The following is a 22,597-nucleotide window of genomic DNA, read 5'->3' as shown; positions in this document are numbered from 1 at the left end:
GTTTTAGCAGTTATAAGGGAAAGGTCATGTAAAATCACTGTGCCCTTGACAGTGGCTGGATTAGTCTCCCACCAGCCTGCTTATAACTTTCTGAACGTAAGAAGCATGGTAGGTGTCTGTCACAAAGGGTCATACCCACAACCATATTTAGGGGAAATTACATATTTATGGGATCCCTGCTGAAGGACCAGCCATAGGCAGCCATGTTGGTACCATGAGACACAGCTGTAGCTGATAGGACTGTAGGTCTGACATAAGAGAAACAAATCCAAAATAACCTATGATTTGCTAGGCCAATTATTTTCATCCTTTTAGGATTTTGAACTGGAAAAGAATGAAATGAGTTGGCAGCTGGAGACAGGAATTAACACAGAAAGGATGAAAACAGTGATTCCATGACATAGAATCAATTATATGAGGAATTAATTGCAAGCTAAAACTGTGAGGTAACACAAACTAAGAGTTAGTGGAAACTATGAGATAGAGAACTAGAAGGAGCAGAGGAGAAAACTCGGTTGAGAAAAAGGAGAAGAGGACAGATAAAAAGCAGGGTATTTTGTTTAGGAGAAACACAGGGAAATGGACAATTTCTGAAGTTGCCCAGATCATTAATGGCTTACCTGCTTTAGCTCCATTCCTATTTGTATTAGTTTCCTGTGACTGCTGTAAGAAATTACCATGAACTTGGTGGCTTAAAACAAGGGAAGTGTATTCTCTTAAAATTAAGGAGACCAGAAGTAGAAATTGAAAAGTGTCCAACAGGGCCACGCTGGCTCTGCAGGCTCTGGTGGAGAATCCACTCCATGCTTCTTTCACCCTCTGGTGACTTAGACATCCCTTGGCTTGTGGCCATATCACTCTAATTTCTGCCTCCATGTTCACATTGCCTTCTCTTCTCTGTGTGTCTAATCTCCTCCTGCCTCTCTCTTACAGGGACACTTGTCATGGCATTTAGAGCCTGCCCAGATAATCCAGGAGAGTCTCCTCATCTTACTATCCTTAACTTAATACATTTGCAAAAAACTTTTTTTTTCCCCAAATAAGATAACATTCACATATTCCTGAGATAACTATATGGACATATTTTGGGAGCCATTTTCAGTTTACCACAACAAAGCTCATATTTCTGATGGAGGCCTCACTCTGTCAGAGTGGTTCTTCATTAATAAAAAATAAAAACGAGAAAGTTAGGTGTCACCCAGTATTCCACACGTTGCACCACCCTGTAACTCTCATGTTTGAAGATCAAGGTCAAATTGGAAGTATAATATGGGTGGAGAAAGAAAGAGGACCATGCCTCCTCTTGCCAAAGAAGCCATGAAATAGTTCAGGACTTATCCATGACAATTGTAAGATAGTCCCTGAATGTTTATGTTCACAGATATGGCCTCCAGAAAAGGAAGGGTCAGAATTCTCTTGCACTAAATTAATAAAATGACTGATACTTTGCTATCAATAATTTTTATATCATTGATTCAAAAATATTGATTCATTATCCATGGATTTCCAGCTTCCCTGCAAGGCCCCAGGTGGCAAACTTAGAAAACTAAGTCCTTCAAGTAGCTCACAGGCTAATGGGAGAGAAATACATACAAACAATAGCAATGCAATCTGATTTCTGCTATGTACACCAGGCAGTGAAAGTACAGTGAGAGGAAAGCTTGAAGGCTTGATGGAATTAAGGAAGAATTTGCTGTTTGGGTGATTTGGGGCGGAGGAGAGTAGCAGCAGGTAGAAAGCATTTAAGGAATAATGGAAAAGATTCCTGCCTAGGAGAATACCTTTTGCAGTCATCACCTTATACTTAAATTTCAGTTATAGGTTGAAAAATTTTTTTTCTTTTTTGGCTTACAGCCTAGATTACCTGGGAAATACCTCAAGGAACACTCCATGAGTTACCAGTTATTTACACTTTTATAGGAATCACTGTATCAGGTCTTTACACCAAGAGCAAGTTTTTAAAAAGAGCTGAGTAGAGAGTAAACAAGGTCACCAGAGTCAGCCTCTGTGTGTGCGTGTATGTATGTTTTGAAGGATCACTGGAAAAGGACAAAAAAAAAATTGTACATTGAGTATGTTCCTGGCACTTTGCTTGATATTTTATATTATCTCAGTTAATTAGCTCAACAGTCCTATGAAATGTATATTTTTATTTTATTGCCTGAGTTTTATGGGTGAAGAAACTGAGATTCAAAACGGGAATTAACTTGCCCAAGGTCACACAGCCAGTCAGTGGCAGATCTGATATCTTAGCCTTACTCTGTCAAGATAAGATATATGTTAGTCTTTGAGAATAGATGGTACAAGATACGAGGCATGAAAGAACATGGTATTATTTAGAGAATGCTAAATAATTTAGTATGTCTGAGTAAAAATATAAATGAGAAATTACACATTGCCCCCTACACATCAGCATGCAATCAATTGGCAAATCTTACTGTTTGTTCTACTTCCCGTGTGTAGCCTATTGTAGTCTACTGGCACCCTCCTAATTTAATATGTTATGACTTCTATGTGGACAATTTCAGCAGCTTTCTACATGTCTCTTTTCACCAGCTTCGCTGACTTTCAGTTCTTCTTCAGCAATAATGCAGGTTTAATCTTCTAAAGCATGTGCCACTCTCTTTTGCAAAAAAAAAAAAAAAAAGCCGTGTGTGTGTGTGTGTGTGTGTATACACACACACACACACACACTTTATTTTTAGAGCAGTTTTAAGTTCATAGCAAAATTGAACAGAAAATACAGAGATTACCCATATACCCCCATCACCACACATGTTTAGCCTTCCCCATTATCAACCCACTAGAGTAGTACATTTGTTACAATTGATGAACCTACACTGACACATCATTACCATCCAAAGTTCAGAGTTTACAGTTCACTCTTGGTGTTGTACTGTCTATGGGTTTTAACAAAGTATAGTGACATATATCCACCATTATAGTATCGTACAGAGTATTTTCACTGCTCTAAAAATCCTCTGTCATCCCTCACTTCTCCCAGACCCCTGGCAACCACTAATCTCTTTATTGCCTTTTTCAGAATGTCCAACAGAAGCATAGTAGCCTTTTCAGATTGGCTTTTTTTTCCCACTTAGTGTAATATGCATTTAAGTTTCCTCCATGCCTTTTTATGGCTTGAATATATTCCATTGTCTGGATGTACTACAGTTTATTTATTCATTTACTGAAGGACATCTCGGTTGCTTCCAAATTTTGGCATTTATGAATAAACTTGATATAAACATCCATGTGAGGGTCATTTGGGTAGATACCAAGGAGCATGACTAATGGATTGTATGTTTGGTTTTGTAAGAAACTACCAGACTGTCTTCCAAAAGTGGTGGTACCATTTTGCATTCCCATCAGCAGTAAATGTGAGTTCCTGTTTCTCTACATCCTTGTCAGCATTTGTTGTCATCAGTGTTTTGGATTTGGTAATTCTAATAGGTGTGTAGTGCTATCTCATTGTTATTTTAATTTTTAATTCCCTGATAACATATGGTGTTGAACATCTTTTCATATACTTACTTGCCATCTATATATCTTCTTTGGTGAGGTATCTGTTAAGGTCTTTTACCTTTTTTTTTTTTTTTTTTTAGTAGAGTTGCCTGTTTTCTTACTGTTGTTTTAAGAGATCTTCATATATTTTGGATCACAATCCTTTATTAGAGGTGTCTTTTGGAAATATTTTCTCCCAGTTTGTGGCTTGTCTTCTCAGTCTCCCAAATTTATATTTAATTGATATTGTTGTATATTTATCCTTTATTTTAAGCCCTTTCAAAACCCTTTTAAGAAAAAGTAGCATGTCAAATTTTAAAAAGGAGTTAAAATATTTAAATACTTAGTAAAGTTCAAATTCCTCATTCCGGCATTTACGGATGTCCATAGTTCAGTCCAACCAATGTTTCTAGACTTATCAGGTATCAGTTGCATTCACTTTTGTGCCAGACTAATAGACACTTCTTTCCTGGAATTCAGACACTGTTGGAGGGATCATAAACTGGTGTAGCAATTCTGGTTGGCAGTTTAACATTACATAAAGAAACAAAAACAAAACCCACGTTAAAAACAATCTCCTTTGCTTTAGCAATTCCTCCTCTTGGAATGACTCCTCAGGAAATAATTGTTGTGTACAATCACATGGTCTCTCCACCTTTCCTTTCCTAAAGGTGTTTGTTGCATTATTTATCGTAGTGAACACCACTGGTTGCTTATCCAATCTATTTTCCCCTTCTCAAGAATTTTAAACTTGCATTCAATTATCCATCTCACCCCTGTTATTTTAGGGCTAACATTTTTCTATTCCAGTCCTGAAGTCGAGCCTCACTGGGTAAATCTGCTTTCTGTTTCCAATGATTATTTGGAAACACTGGCCTATGCCAACCTATTGATGGCTTTCTGCCCATCTCAGGAAACGGTTCATAAGTGGGTATATGAGACATAAGAGGACATTTGCCAGGGGCACTGCAAGAGGTGGTTTCAGTTCTTCTGGATGTTGCTGTGTTTGAATGTGAAGCCCAGAACGGCTGCTGTCATTTCTTCACCACCAAAGGACTGAGTGGACCTTTGGCGAAAGCAGGGCCAAAAGGATCTCAGAGAAATGGAGTCTTAGCTCTGATTTAACCATAGGTGACCAGTGCCCTACATCTGGATTTTAACCAGTTATGCGAGCCTTAATAAGCCATTTAACGTTGTTTTAGCAGTTTGAATCAGATCTTTTCTTTTGGTTGAATTCATCAAAATCGATACTTTGTAGAGAGAAAAACTGCAAACATCTTAAATATCAACCAATAGAGAACTGGTTAAATAAAAAATCACTAATACAATGGAATAGTGAGCAGGAATTAAAAGACACTGTAGAAGAAGATAAAATGACATAGAATGATATTCATAATATTTTTGTGTATAAATGAGTTAAAAACAGTATACATATGATAATCAATTTTGGCTTAAAATCTATATTTACATAAAATGAGGTGAAGCCTTGCAGAGCGCTTGGTACAGTGCTCAAAATATAGTAAATGTGTAGTAAATGTTAGTTATTATTATTTTAATTTAACAAAATGTTAACAGTTGTCATATTTAGGTGATAGCATAAGGATGACATTATTTTCTTAACTTGAACACATTTCATTTTGTAACAATAAGAAAAAACAGCTCTTTCAAAATGGTTTAAATTTTAAGTTTCTACTATATTGTCATCATCAATGTTTAAGAGATGAATAGTTCACTATGATCACATCATAAAGAATTCTGAAGATATTAGAAAAAGAAACCTACTTATCTGCTTCCTAAATATATTTTCCAGGTGCCTTCCCATTCTTGAAACCTTTCTCTCCATTTGGATTGCTTATTTTTCCTACCATCTTTTGACAATTTTATTTCCTCTTTAAGACACAACTAAAATATTGCCTTTGGCACCGTCTTTCTAGGACATGCTGGTCAGATGTGGTTCCTTGCTCTTTTGAAAACTACAGAATTTGCAAGCTGATTTTTATTTTGTCCTGTGTGTGTGTGTTTAATTTACACAGTATTTAAAAAAATCTATAGATGACACTAATTAAATAATGGTAGATTTCCACATAAAAATCTGGATTTTCTTTTGAAAAATAATAAGACCTGACAATCTTGCACTTGCATAGTTGCATGATAACAATAGGGTTAGATTGAATGGCAGCTTCCCTTTTCAAGTGTGTATTTTTTTTTTTTTAAGTATTTCACTCATTTATAACAACTTGTGCCTCCTGTAGACATTTGACTCCTACCATAGTTTAGTGGAACGCTTAACAAGGCAAAGTTATTTGGCTGAGATACACTGCTTTTCGCGGTTGTTTTTGTATGTAAATTTTCTGTAAGTTTCTTGGGACCAAAGCCTGTACTTACACATATCTTACAGATATTTGTCAACTCATACTGCCTTATGCACAGTAGGCTGGTAACGTATTACTTATTGAGTGAATTAAACCAGTGAACAAATAAATAAACCTTGCCACATTCTATAAATTCTTTACTCGAAAAAGGTTTTTTATAGTTGCTTCGGTTAGTCAACTGAAGAAAGCACTTTAGAGAACCACATTAGTAGACAAATAAGAAAATTGCACCATGGATCATGAATACTGAACAGGTCCTGTATCATTGTTGAATTTTAACAAAATGGTTGACTTTTAAAGGTGATATGTGAGATCTGGCCTAGCATTGCACTAACAAACGTTATTGGCTTACAAAAGATTTTGATAAATTCACTCTTGTCCTTTTACTAGTAGAAATGTGTTTTACCACCTGTCAAACACAATGACAGAAATGCTGAAAACTTCATGATAGAGCCATCATTTGTGCAAAATGCTATTAGATATGTCAAGCTCTGATGGTGAAATTTCTTCAAGAGTCTTAACAGAGGTCAGTTTCAATTTCTATATTCAGTTTTGTGAAAGAAAGCAGTATAGTATCATTTTAGGTTCCCTTATGACATCTCTTGTATGTTGTAGTTGCCTTGAGTTGGGGGAGAAAAAGCTGGATAGCAAATGAAATAATTTCTGGTTGTGGAGAAAAGTTCCTAAAGTAATTAACTCCTAGTTTTGATATTTTTTGTGAACCCTCATAGCTGCAGGAAGATAGACTAGAATTTGAAACACATCCTTCAAGTTTCTTACATATATTAAATTAAACTTAATAACATGTATAGAATGACAAGGGAGAAAGATCTAGATGTATGGAGAAGAGCTGTAAAGTTGTGGTTGCCATTTTAACATGGGCTTTTTATTTAGACAGTTCCTTTTCCTTTAACTGTCCATAATCTGGCAGCCTTGTATGAGTATAAAAAGGGTGAGACAGAGCATTCAGCACAGAACTGTGGCATTGATAAAGTCAATCTTCCCTTGGTCTCACAGTCTGCACTTTGAATATGTATAATTTAGAGATACAGATTTCATCTGAATACAGATAAACCTCATTTTATCACACCTCACTTTTTTGCGCTTTGCAGATACTGTGTTTTTTACAAGTTGAAGGTTTGTGGCAACCCTGCGTCAGACAAGTCTATTGGCGCCATTTTTCCAACAGCATTTGCTCAATTTGTGTCTGTCACATTTTGGTACTTCTCACAATATTTCAAACTTTTTCATTGTTGTTATATTTGTTATGGTGATCTGTGACCAGTGATCTTTGATGTTACTATTGTAATTGTTTTGGGGCACTGTGAACCATGCCCATATAAGATGGCAAACTTAATCAAACTTAATCTATTGGACTAGCTTTTCCCCCATCTTTCTCCATCTCCTTGGGCTTGCCTATTTCCTGAAACAAAACAATGTTGAAATTAGACCAATGAATAACCCTAAGTGTTCAAGTAAAAGAAGGGTCGCAAGTCTCTCACTCTAAATCGAAAGTTAGAAATGATTACTCTTAGTGAAAATGTTGAGAAGTGATTAGGCATGTTGAAAGTTGAGACAAGCCGAAAGCTAGGCCTCTTGTGCCAGTTAGACAAGTTGTGAATGCAAAGGAAACATTCTTGAAGCAAATTAAAAGTGCAGCTCCAATGAATACATGAATAAGAAAGTGAACCAAGCCTTACTACTGTTATGGAGAAAATTTTAGCCATCTGGATAGAAGATCAAACCAGCCACAAGATTCCCTTAAGCCAAAACCAAATCCAGAGCGAGGCCCCAACTCTCCAATTCTACAAAGGCCAAAAGAGGTGAGAAAACTGCAGAAGAAAAGTCTGAAGCTAGCAGAGGTTGGTTCATGAGGTTTAAGGGAAAAAGCCAAAGGGTCTCCATAAAATAAAAGTGCAAGGTGAATAAAGCAAGTGCTGATGTAAAAGCCGTAGCAAGTTATCCAGAAGATCTAGCTAAGATCATTAATGAAGGTGGCTACACTAAAAAACAGATTTTCAATGTAGAATAAATTGCTATATTAGAAGAAGATGCCATCTAGGACTTTTATAGCTAGAGAGCAGAAGCCAGTTCCTGGCTTGAAAGCTTCAAAGGACAGGCTGACTCTTGCTGGGGGCTAATATAACTGGTGACTTGAAGTTGAAGCCAATGCTCATATACCAGTCTGAAAATCCTAGGGCCCTTAAGAATTTGGCTAGATCTACTCTGCCTGCGCTCTATAAATGGACTAACAAAGCCTGAATGACAGCATATCTGCTGACAACATGGTTTACCGAATACTTTAAGCCCACTGGTGAGACCTACTACTCAGAAAAAAAGATTCCTTTCAAACTATTACTGCTTACTGATAATGTACCTGGTCACCCAAGAACTCTAATAAAGATGTATAAGGAGATTAATATTGTTTTCATGTCTACTAACATAACATCCATTCTCAGCCCATGGTTAAGGAGTAATTTCGATTTTGAAGTCTTATTATTTAAGAAATACATTTTGTAAGGCTATAGCTGCCATAAATAGTGATTCCTCTGATGGATCTGGGCAAAGTAAGTTGAAAACCTTGTGGAAAGCATTCACCATTCTAGATGCCATTAAGAACATTAATGATTTATGGGAAGAGGTCAAAATAATCACAATTAACAAGAGTTTGGAATAAGTTGACTCCAACCCTCACGGGTGACTTTGAGGGGTTCAGGACTTCAGTGGAGGGAGTAACTGCAGATGTGGTGGAAACAGCCAAAGAACTAGAATTAGAAGTGAAGCCTGAAGATGTGGTTGAACTGCTGCAAGCTCATGATAAAACTTGGACAGATGAAGAGTTGCTTCTTATGAATGAGCCAAGAAAGTGGTTTCTTGAGATTGAATCTCCCTGCAAAGACGCTGTGAAGATTGATGAAATTACAACAAAGGATTTAAAATATTACATAAGCTTAGTTAATAAAACAGCAGCAGGGTTGGAGTGGGTCAACTCCAGTATTGAAGCAAGTTCTACTGTGGGTAAAATGCTATCAAACAGCATTGCACGCTACAGAGAAATGGTTCATGAAAGGAAGAGTCAATTCCTGCAGCAAACTTCATTGTGGTCTTATTTTAAGATATTTCCACAGCCACCCACCCTTCAGCCATCACCACCTTGATCAGTCGTCAACATTGCGGCACCAACCTCCGTCAGCAAAAAGACGATGACCCGCTGAAGCTCAGATGATGGTTAACATTTTTCAGCAATAAAGTATTTTTAAATTAGGGTAGGTACATTGTTTTCCTTTTAGACATAATGCTATTGCACGCCTACTAGACTGCAGTACAGTATAAACTTAACTTTCATCTGCACTAAGGAACTAAAAAATTCATGTGGCTTGCATTCTTTCCATGGTCTGGAACAGAACCTGCATTATATCCGAGGTATGCCTGCGTAAGCTCTGTCACTTGATTTTACATGGCCTATCTGAGCTTCATTTTATCTATAAAATGTGATTAACTGTCTTAAAAATATGAACTTCAGGGCATGGTTGAGAGTATTTAAAATCAAGTAACCAGTGTACCCACAACAGCCTCCCCCTTGCCCTCCAGCTTTTGGAGACTTTATGCTTCCTCCGTCCTTTCTTACCTTTTCAAAACCTTAAGGAGGAAGGGATCTGATCAGATTACTCATATGTAGATGCAAATAACTGATAAGACTTCAAGTGTACCTGCCCTCATATATGTTTACCAGGGACCAAAGGTTTTAAGCCCGAAGAATGAATCTTTAACTGTGGAATTTTAGGAATTAACTAATTATTGAAGGAGAAATTCATTGCTCAGATAATCACTTCCCTATGCTTTCTGTTCCACCCCTGGAAGTGGGAGGCAGTCTGCATACTTAGTAGTCCACACCCAAGTGGGAAGTGACTAATAAGTAAGATGGATAATTTTCTTGGTAGTTAAGTTTTTGTTTAAAAAGGCACCAGGTTTCTTCTGTTTCATATTTAAGAAAGATGTGCCTAATCTCTAAGTAGGAAGGGCAGAACTCTCAAACAGAATATTATTGCTATCAACGACATTGTTATTAAACACTTTTTCCACTCAACTAGGGGAAGCACCGGCATAGGAATTAAGGCAGTACCTGTATGTTTGCATTTGCCGTGTAAATATCCAGAGGAGGCAAAAGGGCTTTACTTCCTTAAAGAGAAAGATCACCTTCTTGTAGGAGATAGAGGGCAGAAAACGTACATTAAGTTCAATTTTTGAACCCTATTGAAAAGGCTAAACACCATTTATCTGAACCCAGCACCACTGGTGGGATAGCATTCTGAACTGAAATTTCAGGTTTAGACCATGGTTTGGGATTAATGGATAGAGCTTTGGGCAAATAATTTGCTACATCCTAGACTTCTCCCACTCTTGCTCCACCATTACCATTAAACTAATAGCTAATTTTATTTATTTATTTATTTATGGCTGTGTTGGGTCTTCGTTTCTGTGCGAGGGCTTTCTCTAGTGGCGGCAAGCGGGGCCCACTCTTCATTGCGGTGCGCGGGCCTCTCACTATCGCGGCCTCTCTTGTTGCGGAGCACAGGCTCCAGATGCGCAGGCTCAGTAGTTGTGGCTCACGGGCCTAGTTGCTCCGCGGCATGTGGGATCTTCCCAGACCAGGGCTTGAGCCCAAGTCCCCTGCATTGGCAGGCAGATTCTCAAGCACTGCGCCACCAGGGAAGCCCAATACCTAATTTTTAAGTCAGTCCCTCTAGCAGTCAGATGTGGCAGAGATTGCTACAAGGTTCATTTTACAGCTGAGAACAATAGGCTTGGGTGATGTGTTACACATCAAAACAGTGGCTGAAACAGATTCTAGCCCAGGCAGTCTTTTGAAACCAAGAGCAGTTTTAAATTTTTAAAACTTGCTAAATTAATCAAACCAGGAGGCCTTTAGACAAAGGTGGCTCTAATGCCATGGCAGTCTACATAAAAGCAAATGAAAATCTCAGCCTGTAAATGCCTCAAGGTTACGAAATTAAAATGCTAAGGACAACCAATCACAAACAGCCAACTGGGCTTTAAGCTATAGCCAATCAAACAATCTCCTTGCTTTTCTTCCCCACTTTCTCTCTATAAGTCCTCCTCCTGGCTCCTCTCAGCAAAATGCTCCTAACTACTTCCTGTTTGGTAGTTTGGCCCGATTCCCACTGAGTGTTGCTCAAATAAACTCTTTAAATTTTTAATATGCCTCAGTTTACCTTTTAACAAACTTTAAGACCAGATGAAATTCATAAGTTTCTTGATCCATCTTATTTCTCTAATAATAATCATCATCCATATCTTCAGTTTCTTCACTGTGCTAAGTATTTTAAATGTATTATAGGTTACATAATGTTTAATCTTTTAATATCAATTTAAAGGTTAGCATCATTATCCAGCTTCTATACTTGAGATCGTGAATCTTTAAAATTGTACAAAGCAAGGGCTCTTTGCTTATAAGCCCCCCAATCTTTCCATCCTCCTGTCTCTCTAGTTGGGAATAACTCGAATCATCTCAAGAGTGGAAATTCACTGTCAGGTCTACTCTTGAAAACCTTTGGGTGATAACACTATAAGTGAAAAGGACACCAGGTCCCGTTTGTTTAGGAAGATTGACTATAATTAACTGCCCGGTAATTTAATAATATTTTTTTCAACTACGCTTTTATAAAGATCAAAAAGGAAATACCTAAATTGACTGTCCGTATTTTGCATTAGTAGAAATGGGTAGCAGTGAAAAGAGTTCCACACTACATAACGTACATACATGTGCATGGGTATATACAAATGCTCTGAACACCGTACTGCTTCCTAGTTTTGTGATTTGGTCTCCACTGAAGATAAAATAGTGCCATCTGGTGGAGGCTAGAAGATGTGGAAGCCTCACCTTCAAGTTCACTCGACTCAGTTTTGTTCAGTTTGATATTCTACATGTTTCTACACTGGGCTAGGTGACCTGCAGGGTATCTGGTCACAAAAATAAGTAAGATATGATTTCTGCCCTCAAAGAACACACAATATTGCCAGGCTGCTGGCATGGAAATTGCCAAGGATATACCTTGGGCAAATTGAGGTGCAGAGGGGCACTGAGCCCTAGAGGAGGTCATGTTCTCTGGGTGGAGGATTCTTGCCTGAGAAGCAGTCAGGGGCAGAGATGGTGGACCGGAGGGGCATCATGAACGATAGCACAGAAGTAAGAAAAAGCACTGGTTGTTCAGAAAAGCAAGTAATTTGTAATCCTCGAACTTAAAATTTGGGAAGCAGCAGAGACAGAAGATGAGTCTGCAAAGCAATCCGAGACTGGTCCCAGAAGGCTGACTGAGGATGCCATGCTGAGAAGATTGCAGGTTACTGATTGTTATAAGTGGGGCGGGGAGATAGTTGAGATTTAGTAAATCAGTCTGCTGGCGGAGAGATTTGAGACGGGGAAGGAGGCTGTGGTTGATCAAGCTTCCGGTCCCATCAAGGAGGGAGAAGCAGCGCAGAGGGAAGTTACAGGAAGGACATGTAGTATTGGACTCACATTCACGGAGAACCTCAAATATAGATTTTTGATATCATCTCCACATGAGATTATACATTCAGACTCAGAAAATCACTGACAGGTTTGAAAGAATACATTATCAAATGATTTTAAATTTGTGTTCCAATATTAGCTGTATTTATTGTAATACAGTCTGAATTTTTTTTTTTTCTTTCTTTCTTTTTTTTTTTTTTTAAAAGGCAAGGTGCTGAGGGCATGAGTCCTACCACTGGCACAAGGAACGTTGTTTCTGCTCTGGGAGACTGGGGAGTGGGGAGGTGGGGAAGCACGGAGCTTTTTTTTTTTTTTTTTTTTTAAATCATCTTAATATGCTTTTTAAAGGCACAGGCTTTTTTTTTTTTTTAAGATTTATTTATTGATTGATTGATTGATTGCTATGTTGGGTCTTTGTTTCTGTGCTAGGGCTTTCTCCAGTTGCGGCGAGCGGGGGCCACTCTTCATCGCGGTGCGCGGGCCTCTCACTATCGTGGCCTCTCTTGTTGCGGAGCACAGCCTCCAGACGCGCAGGCTCAGTAGTTGTGGCTCACGGGCCCAGTTGCTCCGCGGTATGTGGGATCTTCCCAGACCAGGGCTCGAACCCGTGTCCCCTGCATTGGCAGGCAGATTCTCAAGCACTGCGCCACCAGGGAAGCCCTGAATTTTTTTATAAGTCCTGTAATTGTCTCATGAGTAGCACAATTTTACATGTATTGAGAGCATTATTCAACTTAAGTATTTAATACATATGTTATGTTTTTTAACTGGTTTGGCTTTTTTTTTTTTTTCACTTGTTAATATACTGAAAGTCTCACAAAGCGAAAATACCTAAGTCCTTTATTAAGTTCTGGAAAAATCCAGCTAGGCAGTGTTACAAGGATCAGAGTAAGAGAAAAGAATTGAAAAATATTTTGGAGAACAAATGAGCAGAGATGGTGTGGATGAATTATAAAGATAGGGTAGCCGACTGACAGAGGAAGGAGAAAGGAAGAATCCAGAATGACTCCTAGATTTCTGCCTCAGTTTCTCATGGATGGTGGCCCTTTTAACTGAGCTGCAGGGTAAAGGAAGATGAGGCATTTTTATGTAGGGACAAGAGACAGTTCCATTTTGGATATATAGAATTTGAAGTTCTTGAGAGTGAGTCAAATGGATTTGTCTAGCCTGCAGTTAATCACATGGAACTATAGCTCACAGCAGTGGCTAAGGCTAAATATAGACATTTGGGAATTAGCAGCATAGAGAGAGAATGGTTGAGATCACCTAAGGAGTGTTTGTACTTTGCAAACAGCAGTGGACTGAGGGTGCCCCCTTGGGACTCTCCTTAAGTCTGAAAGACATTTTTATAAGGGCAAGTGGGTTACCTTTCTTGTGAAAATTATGACACATAAAGCCATCTTGATTCTTTGAAAGTTTAAAGAAAAGGGGGGGGGGAAATCACAGAGTTAAGAGGAAGAATTTAAAATTCTCTGCTAAATGGTCATAGAAGTATTTTGAGTAGAAGCATACAGAAAATAAGGATTCTAGGTAGAGAGGAGGGGGAATAATTGGAGAGCTGGAAATTTCATAGAAGATTTATGAGGATAGAGCAGAATTCCTCAGTCAGTTTTACCGTCTTGATTCAGCATCTTCTATCATTGCCAGAACAGAGGCTAAGGATAAATTTCTCATGGCAGTTTAATGAAGAAAAATGAAGAATTTGGAACTGGCTTCATTTTTCTTTGTTGGTAATAACTGAGCCAGTTTCTCAAAATGGGCACACAAAGAAAGTATTTGTGGTAGGATGAAAAATGGCCCCCACCTAAGTGTCCATCGACAGATGAATGGATAAAGAAGACGTGGCACATATATACAATGGAATATTACTCAGCCATAAAAAGAAACGAAATTGAGTTATTTGTAGTGAGGTGGATGGACCTAGAGTCTGTCATACAGAGTGAAGTCAGTCAGAAAGAGAAAAACAGATACCATGTGCTAACACATATATATGGAATCTAAAAAAAAAAAAAAGTGCTTCTGAAGAACCTAGGGGCAGGAATAAAGATGCAGACGTAGAGAATGGACTTGAGGACAGGGAGGGGGAAGGGTAAGCTGGGACAAGGTGGGAGAGTGGCAGGGACATATATACAAAATGTAAACTAGATAGCTAGTGGGAAGCAGCCGCATAGCACAGGGAGATCAGCTCGGTGCTTTGTGTCCACCTAGAGGGGTGGGATAGGGAGGGTGGGAGGGAGACGTAAGAGGGAGGAGATATGGGGATATATGTATATGTATAGCTGATTCACTTTGTTATATAGCAGAAACTAACACAACATGGTAAAGCAATTATACTCCAATAAAGATGTTCAAAAAAAATGCACACAATTTAAGTGTTAAAAAAAATAAAGAAAAATGGCTTCCCAAGATATCCAGGTCCTAATTGCTGGAACCTGTGAATGTTATCTTTTATGACAAAATGGATTTTGCAGTTGTGATTAAGTTAGGGATCTTGAGATGGGGAGGTCATCCTGGATTATCTCAGTGGGCCCTAAACGCAATCACAAATATCCTTAGAGACAGGCAGAGGGAGATTGACAAACAGAATAGAGCAAAATCAGAGCGAGAACTTGTACCCTTTTGGCTATAGAGATGGAGGGAGGGACCATGAGCCAGGGAAAGGAAGGAAGGAAACTCTAGAAACTGGAAAAGGATATGAAAAGGATTCTCCTTTAAAGCCTCCTCAGGGAGCAGAGCCCTACCTGCACCTTGATTTCAGCCCAGTGGAACTGCTTTTGGACATCTGGCTTCCCCAAAGTAGGAGAATACATTTGTGTTGTTTTAAAACATCAAGTTTGTAATGATTTGTTACAGAGGCAAGTGGGAAACTAAAACAGTATATATATTTTTAACATCTTTATTGGAGTATAATTGCTTTACAATGGTGTGTTAGTTTCTGCTGTATAACAAAGCGAATCAGCTATACATATACATATATCCCCATATCCCCTCCTTCTTGCATCTCCCTCCCTCCCACACTCCCTATCCCACCCCTCTACGTGGTCACAAAGCACCAAGCTGATCTCCCTGTGCTATGCGCCTGCTTCCCACTAGCTACCTAGTTTACATTTGGTGGTGTATATATGTCAATGCTACTCTCTCACTTCATCCCAGCTTACCCTTCCCCCTCCCTGTGTCCTCAAGTCCATTCTCTATGTCTGCGTCTTTATTCCTGTCCTGCCCCTAGGTTCATCAGAACCATTTTTTTTTTTTTTTTTAGATTCCCTATATATGTGTTAGCACATTGTATTTTTCTCTTTCTGACTTACTTCACTCTGTATGTCAGACTGTAGGTCTATCCACCTCATTACAAATAACTCAATTTTGTTTTTTTATTTTATGGCTGAGTAATATTCCATTGTATATATGTGCCACATCTTCTTTATCCATTCATCTGTCGATGGACACTTAGGTTGCTTCCATGTCCTGGCTATTGTAAATAGAGCTGCAGTGAACATTGTGGTACATGACTCTTTTTGAATTATGGTTTTCTCAGGGTATATGCCCAGTAATGGGATTGCTGGGTCGTATGGTAGTTCTATTTTTAGTTTTTTAAGGAACCTCCATACTGTTCTCCATAGTGGCTGTATCAATTTACATTCCCACCAACAGTGCAAGAGGGTTCCCTTTTCTCCACACCGTCTCCAGCATTTATTGTTTGTAGATTTTGTGATGATGTCTGTTCTGATAAAACAGTATTTTAAACTCATAAAATAATTACTGTAGAGATCTCCTGAGTTATTAAAAAGAAACAAAAAACCAAAAACCTTTTACTTAAGCAAAGAGAGAAATTTTTCTTTTTATGTTTGGACAAAGTGCAAAATAAAGCCTCAAAAAAAGTGGGCATAGTTTCAATCTTATTCTCTGGAGAACTTTGATACATGAACTTTAACCTTCAACTGTGAGAGAGACATGGTCAGTATAGTTGGCCATAGAGCTATGGAAGAAAATTGAATAGGACTAAGATTTGGTGCCCAGGACAGGCTAATAATTTGTCAGCCATTTCAAACTGTTAATGAATACATATACGGTGTATTCATTTATTTAATAGGCAGGGTCACTTCCGTTATAGAGTTTAGTTTAGTTTCATTTAAAAGAAAAAAAATTCTGATCTCGTTTGATCAGAGAGGGACCACTTTACATTTTGCCATAAATAGAAGGAGTTGTCTGTGAGGTCATCAGAACCATTTTTTTTCTGAATTTTCCAGTGATGTCTTCCAGACCCTTATAGGTTGGTAACCCAGGTCATCTAGGCTTCTCCCTCCTCAGATTACAGAGTAATGTTAATGGTGTAAAACATCAGGTACCCTGGGTGTTCTGAGGAGACGGAGTTTGTGCTGGCTCTGTAATGGGATCTCTGAAAGGGTTTGCAAATATCCTATCATCTTAGTGTTCCCTGATTGCTCTGTGTTCAGATCTCCAGCCCTTTCTGGGGACTGCAAAACATCCCAGTAGGCAACTAGACGTGAACATACAAACAGGAACCCTTTATGTGTCATATATTATAATAATTAGACTGAAGACTTCATGAGTAACTGTCAGGCTTATTTACACTACCAAAGTTTTTGACTAACAACAATTTTCTATTACTCAGAAATACGTTCTACTTAAAATTATATGTCAAGGTATTTGCTTAGAGTGGTAAAACATGTCATAAAATGTTAATAACTGATGAAATAGATGAAGTGTATGTCAGTGTTCATTGTTTTGCTTTTTCAATTTTCTGAGGGTTTGACATTTTCAAAATAAAGTTTGGAGAAAAATTAAGAGGTAAGGTGTAATGAATTTCTGAAATGCATTAAATCTATGGGTGAAGATATGTCACTATTACTTCTGGTCTGATCACTGGGAGACATCAGGGTGATATGTAGACGACTGAGGAAACAATTTTGGAGAGAAGAAAAAGAAGAATTTTCTATGGCTGAGGGAATGGGGAGTCTAGTGTTTCAGCTGAGTACATTTTGTGATACACATCAACTACACACTCATTAGAATCTTTGTATGTTGTGTTACTTTAAAAATTCTGTGTTATTCTAATTAAACAAATCTACACTGTTGGTGAAAAAGATATAATTCAAGCCTCCCTGCCAATGGGCATTGCTGAATTGAGTCCAATTATTGTAATGGATATCAGTAATTATCTAAGATAAAGTTTATTGAGTTTTTAAAACATTCATGTCTCTATAAAGGAGAAGGTAAATCACAATATCCAATAATGAATGATAAGGTCTTACAGTGCCAAAAAAGACATGGAAAACAGTGTGTGTTTGCTGAAATGTATCATAGCCACATTTTGTTCTTTCTTGTACAAAATCCACTATGTCATCTGCAGATGAACATTCACAGTTGTAAATTTAGCTCAGTTTTCAAAAGAAAAATCTTTCAAATGTATAAATAGTATGGACTGGCATAAACAATTATTTTGCCGTGCTCTTAGTTTTTCATTAACGTTAAGGTTTACGTTCTGGGACTATACTGCCACCTAGAGGAAATCAGTTTTAAGTATCACTTATTTGCAGTGCTTTTCCCAGTCCCTTGTAGATCAAGTTCCCACAGTTGTGGCTTACTTATAATGCTTTATTTTTTCTTTCTTTTCTAAGCAAACTTTGAAATTAGTTTCTACAGGAGTATCTCATAGTAAAAATTATAGCACAACGTGAAAAAAAGAGAAGAAAATTAAGAAATGTCATCCATTAATGGAATAAGAATTTATATCAAGATTAAATTGTATCCTTGTCATTTATTAATGTGCTGTTGCAGATTCCATAGTTGCTCTACGAAGCTGGTAATTCGAAAATAATTTTAAAAATTCGAAGCAAATTTGTTTTTTTAAAAAGAGAAGTATTATGTAATGTATTTGGAAGAATAGTATTGGTGCAAAAACATGATATTATATGTGTATGTCTAACAATTTAGGCCTCATTGTTCCATGTCTATGCATACATTAAAATTTTATTTATGCACTTTAAATCTAAATTGGGGAATGCATTCCCCCTTAATTTGGAAAACTAGATATACGTAGTCTGACTCATTTTTAAATATATGTTCTTTTAGGGCTTAAACAGAAACATCAGTCACTAAACAGGGTGTATTAAACGTATTGAGAAGAGTTTTATAGTCTTTCTGTGGTAAAGGGACATAAATACAACATGAGTATGGGAGAGATCTATTTTGAGGTCGCCTCACAAAGCTGTGGAAGCACAAAGGAGGCAGACGGTGCAGCCACAAATGAGGCTACTGAAAGGAAATGTTGCCAAACCCAGGAACTCCCATAGCTATTTGCATAAGTGCTAGCAAAGTTCCTCAGCCGATCTGGTCCTGCACCCCAGACGCGGAAAAGCAGATGAGGCAGCAGATGACCGTTTACGTTGCCAGGGTGTGTGAACCAGCGAACATCCCCCACATTACTCACTAAGTAATGAGGAGGGGCTTTAGATATGTTCCACAATTCAGATGGGCCTGCCAGTTGGCCCCTGGGCTTCATTCTGTGTGATCCATACACAGCAGAGACACTCAGGAGGCAATGCAAATGAATCAACAGACAGCAGCGAGGTCCCAGCAGCAGCAGGCAAGGTACTGCCTATGCAACAGGGCGTGATGACAGATAATTAGCTGTGACATGTCCCTCGATGGCAGTGGGATGAGAGCATTCAGTTGGAAACCAGTGTGCAACGTGGCTTCATGAACCATGAGATTTAACTTTGGAGCATGAATTCTTTTTTGCCAAACTAGTTTTTAAGGAGGTTGTTGGGAAGAGTTAAGTTTTCAAGATTCTAGGAATGAAAGATAGAATTTATTAAGCACCTACTGCATTCCAGGCATTGGGAGATGTACTTACCATATAAAGGCATTTTTAATGTTCTAAAAATTTCTGTTTTGAAAGAACTGCCTTTCTGTTACAGATAAGAAAACTGAGGCATAGAGAAGTAATGCAACTTGCTCAATGACACATTGCTAATAAATAGAATAGACATGAGGCCAAACTAGGGCTGTCTGGGTTTAGAGTTGTCCTATAATTTGCCTATTTCAATCAGATGGTGAGTCCTTTTTTAAAAAGGAATTTAATAGAAGGTCCCCCCTTTTTCTACTCTTTGGGTTTACTCAACTTGAGTTAAATAAGTTTTTCTTATGTATTTGACATTTTTATATCATTGCTATTTGTTTATTTCTTCTTTAAAGTATTAAATTGGTTATTTAAAAAAATTACTGTAAAAGTCTCTATTGGAACAATTGGAACAATTTCATATGGACTGTATATTAGAAAATAATATTGTAACCATGTTAAATTTCCTGAATTTGACAATTGGATTGTGTAAGAGGATGCCAGTCTTCTTAGGGGACACACAGAAATAGGGATAAAAAGTCACAATATCTGCTACTTACTTTCAATCTTGTTCAGGAAAAATATTAATCATGATATGTACACAGGTAATGTGAAAATAGAGTGACAAAGGAAATGTGCAAAATGCTGACAATTGGTAAATTTAGGAGACTGTATGCAGGAGTTTGTTGTATTCTTGCATCTATTGTCTAGGTTGGATTTTTTTCAAAGTAAGTTAAAATGAATTGATATTCTCTTTAGCCTTCTATTAGGCCAGTTTTTCTTTGACAGCTTTGGGTGTGCATTTGCAAAGTTAGCCATGACTTTCATTATGTGTAGTCTCAGGGACTGAGTAGAGCTGATTCCCACAGCTGACTAGCCCTTTCACCCTTGTCACAAATTATCAGTGTCTTTGGTGCTGGCGGAATCATCTATTGTATGTGAAACCCATCTGGGTGATCTGCCCTCACTCTTCATTTTGTGGCCTGGAAGGGCCTGATGATAAGTGATCGGGACGAAGGAGGATAATGTATACAAGAGAGGTCTAGTCAATAAGAAGACACATTTTTGTCATTATTATTCAGTTGGGAACTTCAGCCGTGTGGAGATTATTAATCTCACAGGCCATTTTTCTACCAAAATGAAAAACTGCATTTCTTCTGCCTTCAAGGATCACATGAACATTTTTTTAAACCAGAAGAGGAAGAGCAGATGTCTTCACTGTTCATTTCAGTTGGAGACATTTGATGTTCATAATCAACATTTTGAAATATGTTCAAAGCTGCCATCTTGTGGTCAGAGTCTATTCAACTTTTAGCAGATATATTAATAAAAGGCTGACTAAATCCAAAGACTAGAAGGCAAGAACATTGCAGAAATACATTTTACAACATGTCAGAAGGTCTATTTTGAAGCCTACATAAAAAAATACAAGAGTGTATTTCTACGTGTAATTTACTTAATCTAACTGATTGATGACCAGTCTTTCTCATTTCTATTTGAGAGCCACGACAGATTTTATTCATTGTTCTTTCTTTCCTTCTTCCCCAAATCAAAAGTCTAAAGTTTCCTATTTCATAGGAGGAAAAATTAAGAATAAACTTCTGCTTAGTGACATAAATTTTGAAATCAATCATTCTTTACTGAGATTTCAAAAAAAGTCACTCTTTTCTTTAAAACTTCCTTTCAGAAAGTCAAGGTTCATGAACAACTACAAATGTCCTCTGCTCCAATCTTCCCCACATACAATTCACACTTCAAGTTGATTCTTTTGATTTTGCCTCTTCATTTCTAAACAGAAACAGTATATTTATTACCTTTAAAAGAAATTTAGAGGTAGCATGTTTTAACATTCTACTGAGGATAATGGGGATTCAGCTTTTATCATAGACCTGTTCAGTTTACTTTTCCAGCAATTTTCTCATCCTCTAGGTTTCAGCTTAATTTTCAATTCTTTAGCTGATTTTCTTTAATCACCTATCTATCAATTAGATGCCACCCTCCACCACCAAATTGTTGTTTTTTTTTTAAGAAAAGCACACTGTGTGTTTCTTTCATTCTGCTATAATTATTACATATCTTGATTGTTTGCTTGTTTATTGTTGTGGCAGTACTCCCAGCTGCCACAATTCCAGATTCTTTCTTTCTTATCCCTTACGATTAGGATTCTGATTTTATTCAGGATAGTAACCAGTCAAACAACGAACCACCACCAACCAAAAAGTCCCTCAATTTTTTATACTCTCCTGCCATGTGATAAACTTCTAATGCAATATAGGCAGAATTTGGGAGGATATCCATTTCCAAATAAAAAGAAAATTTCTATGTGGGATAGATATAAAGTCTAGAGATGTGGCAGCCATTTTATAGCACTGACAGTATAAATAAAAAGGTAAAAACCACACACTAAAGGTGGTGGAGAAAAGTTATAAAGAGCCTGTACCCTTGAAGGCATCACTGTGCTGTTTTACTTACCTTGGGCTCTGCCTTTCAGATTTCCTAGTTTGTTAGAAAATAATGCATTCCTAATACAGTGCATTGGCTTTGCCATTCTCTTTCATCTCTTTTTATTTTCTTTCAAGCTCTGTGAGGCCACGAGCACTATGAACCTTGTTTATACTTGTGGCCTTAGATCAGGTTTTCTTAACCTCAGCACTATTGACATTTTGGGCTGGATTATTTTTTGATTTGGAGGGCTGTTTTGTGCATTGTTGGATGTTTAGTAGCACCCCTGGCCTGTACCCACTAGATGCCCGTAGAATCCCTCACCCCCAGATGTCTCCTGGGGGTAAATTGCTCTCCAACTGAGAAGCATTGTCTTAGATGATGGGTTCAGTGCCCAGGATATAGTGACCAATAGATATTGGCTGTATTAGCAAGATGATTAATTAATTGGATGTGAGGATTGAGAGAAATGGTAGAATTCAAGGGTGACGTCCAAGTTTCTCTCTTGGGCTAGTAATTGTATCATTGTATCACTTAAAAGATGGAGAGGCATGTTCCAGTTTGTCAATGTTTCTCTTAAACCCTGACCTTTAAGTCAAATAAATACTCCAGATGTGACTCAGACACCACAGATTTCTGTTCCTGTGTTAGTGACGCATAATACCTTAACACTTCCATAGTATTTCTTTCCTCTTTATCAATCACATAGCATTCCTCCCCCCACTTTATTGGTTGCATGGCACTATTGCCTTATACTGACCTTGAAATTCACTAAAATCTCCTGCTAGCTTCTGTCTTGTTCTACCCTTTAAGTTTTCAATTGTGCTTTCAAAGTGCGAGATGTTGCATTTTTCCTTTTACATTTCAGCTCTTTCATATCAAGCTCTG

The sequence above is a fragment of the Balaenoptera physalus genome, assembly GCF_965194825.1.
Source record: "Balaenoptera physalus genome assembly, chromosome: 7".
NCBI lineage: Eukaryota > Metazoa > Chordata > Mammalia > Artiodactyla > Balaenopteridae > Balaenoptera > Balaenoptera physalus.
Note: the sequence above shows the minus strand (reverse complement) of the source record.